Below are 10,388 nucleotides of genomic sequence, written 5' to 3' on the forward strand. Positions count from 1 at the left end.
AAGAAGTACACCTACGATGAGCACTGGGTGATGGATGGAATTGTTGGGTCACTATATTGTAAACCTGAAATGAATATAACATTGTATGTTAACTATAGTGGAATAAAAGAAAAAAACTCAGTGTTGTGTTGAACAGTACAAATGTTAAAAAAAGGCAAAAAATGGAAAAAAGATAATCCATATGAATAGTACTCAAATGTGATACACTATGGGGTACCTATATTATTATCAGACTGAAATTTTAATTTGGGGTGCCTGGCTGGCTCAATTGTAGAGCATGTGACTCTTGATCTTGGGGTTGTGAGAGTTCAAGCCCCATGTTGGGTATAGAGCTTATATTAAAAAAATAATAATAAAACCAAGTCATTAAAAGGATGAAAAATGAATATATAATAAATGGTGTTATGAAAACTTGACAGCCATAGGCAAACGAATCAGACTGGACCACTGTCTTACACCATACACAAAAATTAACTCAAAATGGATTAAAGATTTGAACATAAGACCAGAAGCCATAAAATGTTTAGAAGAGAACATAGGTGGTAAGCCACTTGGCATAGGTCTTGGCGAGGATTTTTTTTTTTTTGAATCTGACATCACAAGTAAAAGGAACAAAACAAAAATTAATAAAACAAGTGATGAGGGGTTTTAAAAAAACCTTGCTATTGATTTCACTCAGCACACTTAGTATATGAACTAGTATCTTAGTATCTGAACTAGGTTACTCCTCTTGCATCTTCCACACATAGCACACTTGTTAAGTGATCAAACTTAGTTTTCCCTTTAGAGAAAAAAGTAAAATAATTTCCCAGCCTCAGGTCCTAGAGAAAGAAAATTGTTTAACCAGACACTGAAAATCAAGATGATAAGATGGGAAACTGCAAGTCTAGGGGCACCTGAGTGGCTCAGTCATTAAGCGTCTGCTTTCGGCTCGGGTCATGATCCCAGGGTACTGGGATCGAGCCCCAAGCGGGCTCCCCACTCAGTGGGAGGTCTGCTTCTCCCTCTCCCACTCCCCCTGCTTGTGTTCCCTCTCTCTGTCAAAAAATAAATTTAAACAATTAAAAAAAAAAAAGGAAACTGTAAGTCTGGGAGGAAAAAAAACAAAAACTATGGGATTACAAAGTTAAGTGCAAAATGGAGTCCAGAGTTAATCCTCCAGGGAAACAGCCTTCCTAACTGTCTGAAATAGGTAAGAAAGTGTGCCACAAAAATACAGGGAAAAGAGCAAGGGGAGAGCTGTTTGGATTTATTTGGATATAAGAGCATGAGCAGGGAAGCAAAAAAGGATCACAAGACAAGGAACGCCTGCTTTGAAGTACTTTTATTCAACTCAGAACTGGAAGTTCTAACAAGAGCAAATAGGTAAGAAAAAGAAAGTAAAGGTACCAAGATTGAAAAGGAAGATGTAAAATTATCTTTGCTCATATGATCTTATATGTAGAAAACTCTAAGTATTCTACACACACACACACACACACACACACACACACACAGTCAGAACTGATAAATTCAGCAAAGTTGCAGGACACAAAATCATGCTAAAATTGGTAGAAAGAAAAATCAGTTGCATTTCTATATACTATCAAGGAATGATCCGAAAAGAAAATTACTAAAACAATTCCACTTTTAATAACATCAAGTAGAATAAAATACGTAGGAATTAAATTAACCAAGGAAGCATAAGACTTGTACACTGAAAACTAGAAAACAGTGCTGAAAAAAGTTAAAGACACCACTAGGTAATCACTTAGGAATATGTAAACAGATCAACACCTCACACATCTTAAACTTACACAATATATCAATTATGTCTCAAAAAAGCTGGGAGGGAAAAGAAGACACCAACAAATTGAAAGACATCTCATGTTGATGATTGCAAGGCTTAACATTGTTAAGATAATACTACTCAAACCAATATATGTAGTTTCAGTGTAATCGCTTTCAAAACTCAGACAGGTTTTATTTTTTAGAGATGGAAAGACCTAACTCAACATTCATGTGGAACTTAAAGGGACCCTGAATTAAAAAAAAAAAAAAAATCTTAAAGAACAACAGAGTTAGAGGATTTATGGTTCTTGATTTTAATACTTACTACACAGCTACAAGAATCAAAACAGTGCACCACTGGCATAAGGATATATAGTCTAATAGAATATACTGGAAGCTTAGTAGTAAACCCTCACATCTATGGTCAACTGTTTTCTGAATGGGGTGTCAAGACCATTCAATGGGGAAAGAACAATCTCTTCAACAAATGGTGCTAGAAAACTGAAATATCCATATTCAAAAGAATGAACTTTGAACCTTACTTTACTCAAAATAGATCAAACCTAAATTAAGAGTTAAACTATAAAATTCCTAGAAGAAAACGTAAGAGCAAATGTTATGACCCTGAATTTGGCAATGTTTTCCTAAATATAACACCAAAAGCACAGCCAAAAAAGTAAGAAATAGGTAAGTCAGACCTATTCTTCTGTTTGCATCAAAGGACACTAGCAAGAGAATGAAAAGACAACCCACAGAATGGGAGAAAATTTTTGCAAATGGCATGTCTTAACTGTTAATGGTTTAATATCCAGAATACATAAAGAACTCATAACCACAAAAAGACAACCCAGTTAAAAAATGGGCAACGGACCTAAGTAGACATTTCTCCAAAGAAGATATTCAAGTGGCCAATATGCACACAAAAATATACTCAACATCATTAGGGAGGAGCAAATCGAACAATGAGAGGACATTTTACACCTATGAAGATGGCTACACTTTGAGAAAATGGAAAATAGCACATGTTGGTGATAAAAAAAAAAAAAAAAGAACCATCATGTACTGCTGGTGGGAATGTAAAATGGTACTGCCACTGTGGAAAACAGTTTGGTGGTACCTCAATAAGGTGAATATATAATTACCATTTGATTCAGAAATTCCACTCACAGGTTATAGTCTCCAAAGGATTGAGAACACGGACTCAGATACTTGTACATACGTGTTCACAGCAGCATTATTCACAATAGCCAAAAGGTGGAAACAACTGTTATGCAATGGATTATTCAGCTATACAAAAGTATGAAGTTCGGAAACATGTTACAATATGGATGCATCTTGAAACATTATGCTGAAGTAAAATAAGCTACACACAAAAGCATAGATATTATATGGTTCCATTTATAAGAAATATCTAAAACATACAAATTCATAGATAGAAATTGATTAGAGGGTTGGGGCGCCTGGGTGGCTCAGTCGTTAAGCGTCTGCCTTCGGCTCAGGTCATGATCCCGGGGTCCTGGGATCGAGCTCCGCATCGGGCTCCCTGCTCGGTGGGAAGCCTGCTTCTCCCTCTCCAACTCCCCCCCTGCTTGTGTTCCCTCTCTCGCTGTGTCTCTGTCAAATAAATAAAAATCTTTAAAAAAAAGAAAAAGAAATTGATTAGAGGCTACCAAGGGCTGGAGGTAAGGGAGAAAAGGGTTATTGCTTAATGGGTACAGAGTTTCTGTTTGGGGTGATGAAATATTTTGGAAATAGAAAATGGTGCTGGTTACAGAGATCTGTGAATGCCACTCAACTGTACAATTAAATATAAATCTATGTTGAATTTTACTAAATTTTTTTTTGTGTATTTGAGATGATCACATGGATTTTTGCCTTCTTCTGTTAAATGTGGTAAATATCTAAATATTCTGATGTTAAACTAGACTTTTATTCCTTAATCTTTTTTTTTTGGTAATGACACACCATTTTTTATACATGCTAGATTTGAACTTGCCAATAATTTATCTAGGATTTTTTCCAGTATGTTTATAAGTAATATTGGCCTGTAATTTCCTTTTCTTTTACCACTCTTGTCAGATTTTGGTATCAGGTATACTAGCCTTATAAAATCCACTAAGTAGTGTTCTCCATTTTCTATCCTCTAGGCTATTTTACATAAAATAAGGATTGTTTTTTAAGCTTGGTACAAACTCCCTTGTAAAACTCTCTGTGCCTGCTGCCTTTTGGGCATATGGATGGTGCAAAATTTTTAATTAACAATTCTGTTATTTTAATACTATTTATCCAGATTTTCAGAGTCAATTTTGGTAATTTTTTTAGAATACTATTTCATTTGTTTTAAATTAAAATATTAACAATAATTCACTTAAGATTTTTTAAATCTCCATATTTGTAGTTATATTTTCATTTTCATTCTTAGTATTGTTCACTTGTACTTTTTCTTCATCAGTCTTGCCAGAAGTTTGTCTATTTTACTAATTTTTCTCAAATTCAGCTTCAATTTTGTCGTTCATTCTATTTCTTAACTTCTGCTTGTATTAACCTCTTCCTTTTGTGTACTGTGAGATTACCTTATTTTTCTAGTTTATTGAGTTAAATGTTTAACTCTTCTTTTTTACTGTCCTTTTTGTTTTCTAGTAAGTGCTTTTAAAGTGACATATTTTCCTTCTGTGTAATTATTCAGCTGCATTCTACAAGTATCTTACCCTATGTACACACTAACAAGTAAGCCTGTCACATTTTCATGGATGCTAGTAAAGGATTTGAGACTCAATATTCACTTTTTGGGGGGGGGGGTGGGCAGTGCAAGTCCCAATTCCCACAGTGATGTCAAGAGGGCCAGATGATACCTCCATATACAGAGCTTTTTTTGTTTTTGTTTTGTTTAATAGGAGAGGGATACTGAGCTTAGGGAATCCAAATCTTTTATAATGGGCAGTTTTCTTCCAGAGGGATGCAGTCTCTCTCATAAGGCTGTTTACTATCAAACAGCTTTGAGAAGATAGTCCCAAAGGCAGTCAGTGCCTCACTCACAGTGTATGCAGAAACATGAGAGAACCAGAAAGTGTTGTCTTCTAACAATGTTGGGGGAAACTGACATCTGAACAACACTGAGTCTTCTAACCCAGGAGCATGGTATACTTTTCCTTCTACGTAAGTCTCTAATTTTAGTCATACTTATAGTCTTCAATGTAAAAATCTGGCATGTCTTTCATTATATTTCTTCTGAGGAATTTTACTTTTCTTTTGCTGCTATTGTAAATGTCATTTAAAAATTTCATCTCAGGGGTGCCTGGGTAGCTCAGATGGTTGGGCGTCTGCCTTCGGGTCAGGTCATGATCCTGGGGTCCTGGGATCGAGCCCCACATCGGGCTCCTGGCTCAGCGGGAAGCCTGCTTCTGCCTCTCCCACTGCTCATGCTCTCTCTCTCTCTCTCTGTGTCTCAAATGAATAAATAAAATCTTAAAAAAAAAAAATTTCATCTTAAACTTGTTTATTGTTAATATTTAGAAATACAACTGATTTTTATATATTGTTATTATGACTTCTAAATTAATTTATTGTAGTTTATAGTTTCTTTTGGATTTTTTGTGTACACAGTCATGCCATCTGTGAATAAAGACAATTTTACTTCCTTACTTTCAAATATTTTTCTTCCCTCATTGAACTGATTAGGATCTCTAGTACCATACTGAGTGCATATGGTTAGAATGAGAATATAACTGATTTATTCCTGCCCTTGGGAGAAAGTGCAAAATATTTTATCATTATGTATCATTTTAGCTGTAGTCTTTAATAAATGCCCTTTATCATATCTAGTTTACTGAGAATTTTTATCAAAAAAGGCTGAATTTTATCAAAAGCTTTTTCTGATCTACTGACAATAGTTTTTCCGCTTTCTTCTGCTAATGCACTGATTTTCAAACATTAAACTAGTCTTGCACCCATGGGATAAACTGCACATGGTCATATTACCCTTTAAATATATCTATATGTAATACACACATAGATATAATTAATATATATTATATTAATAATTATATAATATATTACACAATAAAAATACTGTAATAAGAGACAAAAAGGGCATTACATATTGATAAAGGGGTCAATCCAACAAGAGGATATACATTCGTAAATATTTATGCACTCAACACAGGAGCACCTAAATATATAAAGCAAATATTAACAGATCTCAAGGGAGAAATAGGCAGCAATACAATAGTAGAAGGGGACCTTAATACCCAACTTACACCAATAGATATATCATCCAGACAAAAAAATCAATAAGGAACACATCAGTGTTCAACAACACATTAGACCAGATGGACTTAACAGATATATACCAGAAACTTTCCACCCAAAAGCAGAAGAATACACATTCATCTCAGTGTACATGGAACTTGTCCAGAATAGATATGTCAGGTCACAAGGCTTAATAAATTTAAGATGATTGAAATCATAAGCTTCTTTTCCAGTGACAATGGTATGAAACTAGAAATCGACTGCAAGAAAAAAACTAGAAAATTCACAAATGTGGAGATTAAACAACGTGCTATGAACAATGTGTCAAAGAAGAAATCAAAAGATAAATCAAAAAATAACTGAGACAAATGAAAATGGAAATAAATCCTACCAGAACTTATGGGATGCAGCAAAAGCAGTTCTAAGAGGGAATTTCATGGCAATAAATGCCTACATCAAGAAACAAGAAAAATCTCAAACAACCTAACATTACCTTTATACCTTAAGGAACTAGAAAAAGAACAACAAATAAAGCCCAAAGTTAGTAGAAGGAAGGAAATAATAAAGATGAGTGGAAATCAATGAAATAAAGACTAAAAAGACAATAGAGCAAAATCAATGAAACTACGAGCTGGTTCTTTCAAAAGACAAACAAAATTGATAAACCTTTCTTTAGCTAAACTCACCAAGTAAAAAGAGAAGACTCAAATAAATAAAAATCCAAAATAAAAGAGAAAATGTTACAACTGATACCACAGAAATGCAAAGGATCATAAGAGACTACCATGAACAACTATTCACCAACAAATTTTACAACCTAGAATGGATAAATTCCTAGAAACATACAACCTGCCAAGACTGAATCATGGAGAAATAGACATCACGAAATCAAAACAGACTGAATACTAGTAAGGACATTGAATTAATAATCAAAAACCACCCAACACCACCAAGTCCAGGACCAGATGGGTTCCCTGGTGAATTCTACCAAATATTCAAAGAAGAATTAATAATCCTTTCCAAAGGATTATCCTTTGGAAACATTATCCTTTCCGAACTCTTCCAAAAAAATAGAAGAGGAGGGAACACTTCCAAACTTATTTTACAAGGCCATCATTACATTGATATCAAAAACAGACAAGACACCACAGAAAATTACAGGCCAATATTCCTGATGATCATAGATGCAAAAATCTCAATAAAATATTAGCAAACCAGGGCACCTGGGTGGCTCAGTTGGTTAAGCGTCTGCCTTCAGCTCAGGTCATGATCGCAGGGTCCTGGGATCGAGCCCAGCGTCAGGCTCCCTGCTCAGTGGGAGCCTGCTTCTCCCTCTCCCTCTGCCATTCCCTCTGCTTGTGCCTGAGCTCTCTCAAATAAACAAATAAAATCTTAAAAATATTAGCAAACCGAATTCAACAGTACATTAAAAGGATCATACACCATGATCAAATGGGATTTATCCTAAGGGTACAAGGGTGATTCAACCTCTGCAAATTGACGTGATACACATTAACAAAATGAAGCTTAAAAATCAGATGATTATGTCAATAGATGCAGAAAAGGCATGTGATAAAATTCAACATCTATGTATGATTAAAAACTCTCAAGCAAGTGCGTATACGGAGAATATACCTCAACACAATAAAAGCCATATATGACAAGCCAGTAGCTAAAATAAAACACTATAAAATATGAAACCTGAATAGTCCTAAATCTGTTAAATTTAATCCATAGTTAAAAAGTCTTCCTACCCCATATCTTCACTAATGAAGTGCTTCTACTAAATATTCAAGAAAGAAATATTACTAGTACAGTCAAAAATCTGCATGTAACTTTCAACTCTCCAAAAACTAATAGCTTACTGTTGACTAGAAGCCTTATAATGTCAACAGTTGATTAATACAGATTTTGTATGTTATTTGTATTATATACTACATTCTTAGAATAAAGTAAGAGAAAAGAAAATGTCAAGAACATCATTAAGAAAAAATACACTTACAGTACCATACAGTATTTATGGATACTGTAAACTTGTCATCTGTTTACAAGATGGGATCATTTGTCAGTACTTACATCAATATTCTTTCATATGATACACAACACTGTAAATGTTATACATATTACTAACTTTAGATATAAAAAATGAAACGCTGTGAAAAATTCATATATATTTACAAGTATAACAATTCATGCATTGATAATGAAGCAGCAATATGATTGCTTTATGGTCGCCTAGTGTAATTGATACAAATGCTTCACAATACCCTAGCTTACGCACTAATGAAGGAATCACTATAAAATTTTCATGACATAGAGTATTATAGTCATATTCATAGTATTGGGAATGTTACATTAAAACCATTTACCTGTGATGATGGGCTGATACACAGTTTCTCAGATTACAGGCATACTATACAGTAATGTAAGTCTTTGAAAGCAGTTATAGAACAGTAAAAAAACTAACACATTAATTTCATATTAAATATTACTCACCTTATGCCTATGTAAGGAGAGGCTGTCCACTTCCATACAAGTCTTACACATGACATTCTACGCAATGCGTACTTGATGATGATGACTCAAGAACGCCTAATACCATTCTTGGCATGAGGTTATTATATTCTCGAATACAGACACAGACACAACAGATAAGCTTATTAACTGTGTGGCATGCTTACTTACTACTGACGAAGTGAAGTGGATCATCATAAATGTCTTCATCTTCTTCTTCATGCTGAGTCGTCTGAGGAGGAGGAAGAGGAGGTGCTGTTGCTGTCTCGGGGAAGCAGAGGGGGACGAGGGGGAAGGGGAGGCAGGGGAGGCAGGCACACTCAGAGTGACTTTATGGGTATACATCACAATGTCTAACTTATTTCATTTCTCTAAATGTTTCTCTTTGGTACCAATCCTTCTTCCCCCATTTGCTTTAGTTCCAGTGCCTGTATCATCAAAGGGTCCATGTCACAGAAGGCGGCAAAATTAGTCTTGAATAATCAGAACCCTTCCGGCAAATTGTCTAATGTCAATTTGTTTTCTGGCATTGCTTTGTCTGCATCTTTTTCCTCAATGTCTGGCACTGTTAATTCCTATCAAGTCTTCAATAATTTCTCTGATGCAGGATCTATTAGCTCTTGAATTTCTCCAACACCCTTATCTTGACACCCTTCAACCCCTACCATGTTTGCCATATTCACAATCTCTTTTATAATTTCCTTGATTGGCTGGCATAAATCCCATTAAGTCATGTACAACATCTGAACAGTTTACTCCAGCAAGAAGTCATTATTTCAGGCTTGATGGCTTTCACAGCTTTTTCGGTAACAACGATGGTATCTTCAATGGTGTAATCCTTCCAGACTTTATGATGTTCGATCAGGGTTCTCTTCCATAGCATTGACAATCCTTTCCATAGAGTGCCATGTGTAATGAGCCATAAATGTCTATACCTCCCTGATCTACAGGCTGAATTAGAGACGTTGGGTTTGGGGGCAAGTAGACACTTCAGTGCCTTCAGTGTTAAACTTGCAGAGTTCTGAGAGGCCAGGGGCATTGCCCAGTATCAAAAGAACTTGAAAACCCAGTCCCTTGATGGCAAGGTACTTCCTGACTTCAGGGGCAAAGTATGAATTAACCAATCCAGAAAAAGGGTTCTCATTTGTCCAGACCTTCTTGTACAACCAAAAGACTGGTAGTTGGTATTTATCTTTTCCCTTCAATGCTTGGATGTTAGGAGCTTTAAAGGTAAGGGCAGTCCTGATCAGAAATCCAACCACATTTGCACGTAACAGTAGAGTTAGCCTATCTATCCCTTCCTGCCGTAAATCCTGGTCCTTCTCTTCCTAATAAATGTCCTTTGTGACTTTTCCCCCCAGAATAGTGCCATTGGTCTACACTAAAAACCTGCTCAGGCAGATATCCTCTCTCAATGATCTTCTCAATGACTCCTGGGAACTCCTCTACTGCCTCTTGGTCAGTAGAAACTGCTTTTATCTTGATATATATTTTTTTAATTTTATTATGTTGTGTTAATCACCATACATCATTAGTTTTGATGTAGTGTTCCATGATTCATTGTTTGCGTGTAACACCCAGTGCTCCATGCAGAACGTGCCCTCCTTAATACCCATCACTAGGCTAACCCATCCCCCACCCCCCTCCCCTCTAGAATTCTTAAGGCCAAACCTTTCTAAAACTAAAACCATCCTTTGCTGGCACTAAAGTCTCCAGCTTTAAATCCTTTGCCTTCCTTTTGCTTCCTTTTGTCGTCAAATGATATTAGTCTATAGGTATGCCTTTCTTATAGCAATCCTGCACCCACATAAATGCTTATTTTCAGTAAGCTAAAAAGGTATTTCACAAAAAATGTT

The 10,388-nt window shown here is 35.6% G+C and overlaps 1 long non-coding RNA gene across 1 annotated transcript; it reads right to left on the reverse strand.

Moving 5' to 3' along the window:
* Window positions 1-1,307: 1,307 nt before the first annotated feature.
* Window positions 1,308-10,132, reverse strand: LOC144379216 (uncharacterized). Its single transcript, XR_013441721.1, has 2 exons — window positions 8,704-10,132; window positions 1,308-3,403 (listed from the first exon to the last, which is right to left on the reverse strand). It is a non-coding gene; the product is annotated as an uncharacterized LOC144379216 (long non-coding RNA).
* Window positions 10,133-10,388: the final 256 nt, after the last annotated feature.

The sequence above is a fragment of the Halichoerus grypus genome, chromosome 10, assembly GCF_964656455.1.
Source record: "Halichoerus grypus chromosome 10, mHalGry1.hap1.1, whole genome shotgun sequence".
Classification (NCBI taxonomy): Eukaryota; Metazoa; Chordata; class Mammalia; order Carnivora; family Phocidae; genus Halichoerus; species Halichoerus grypus.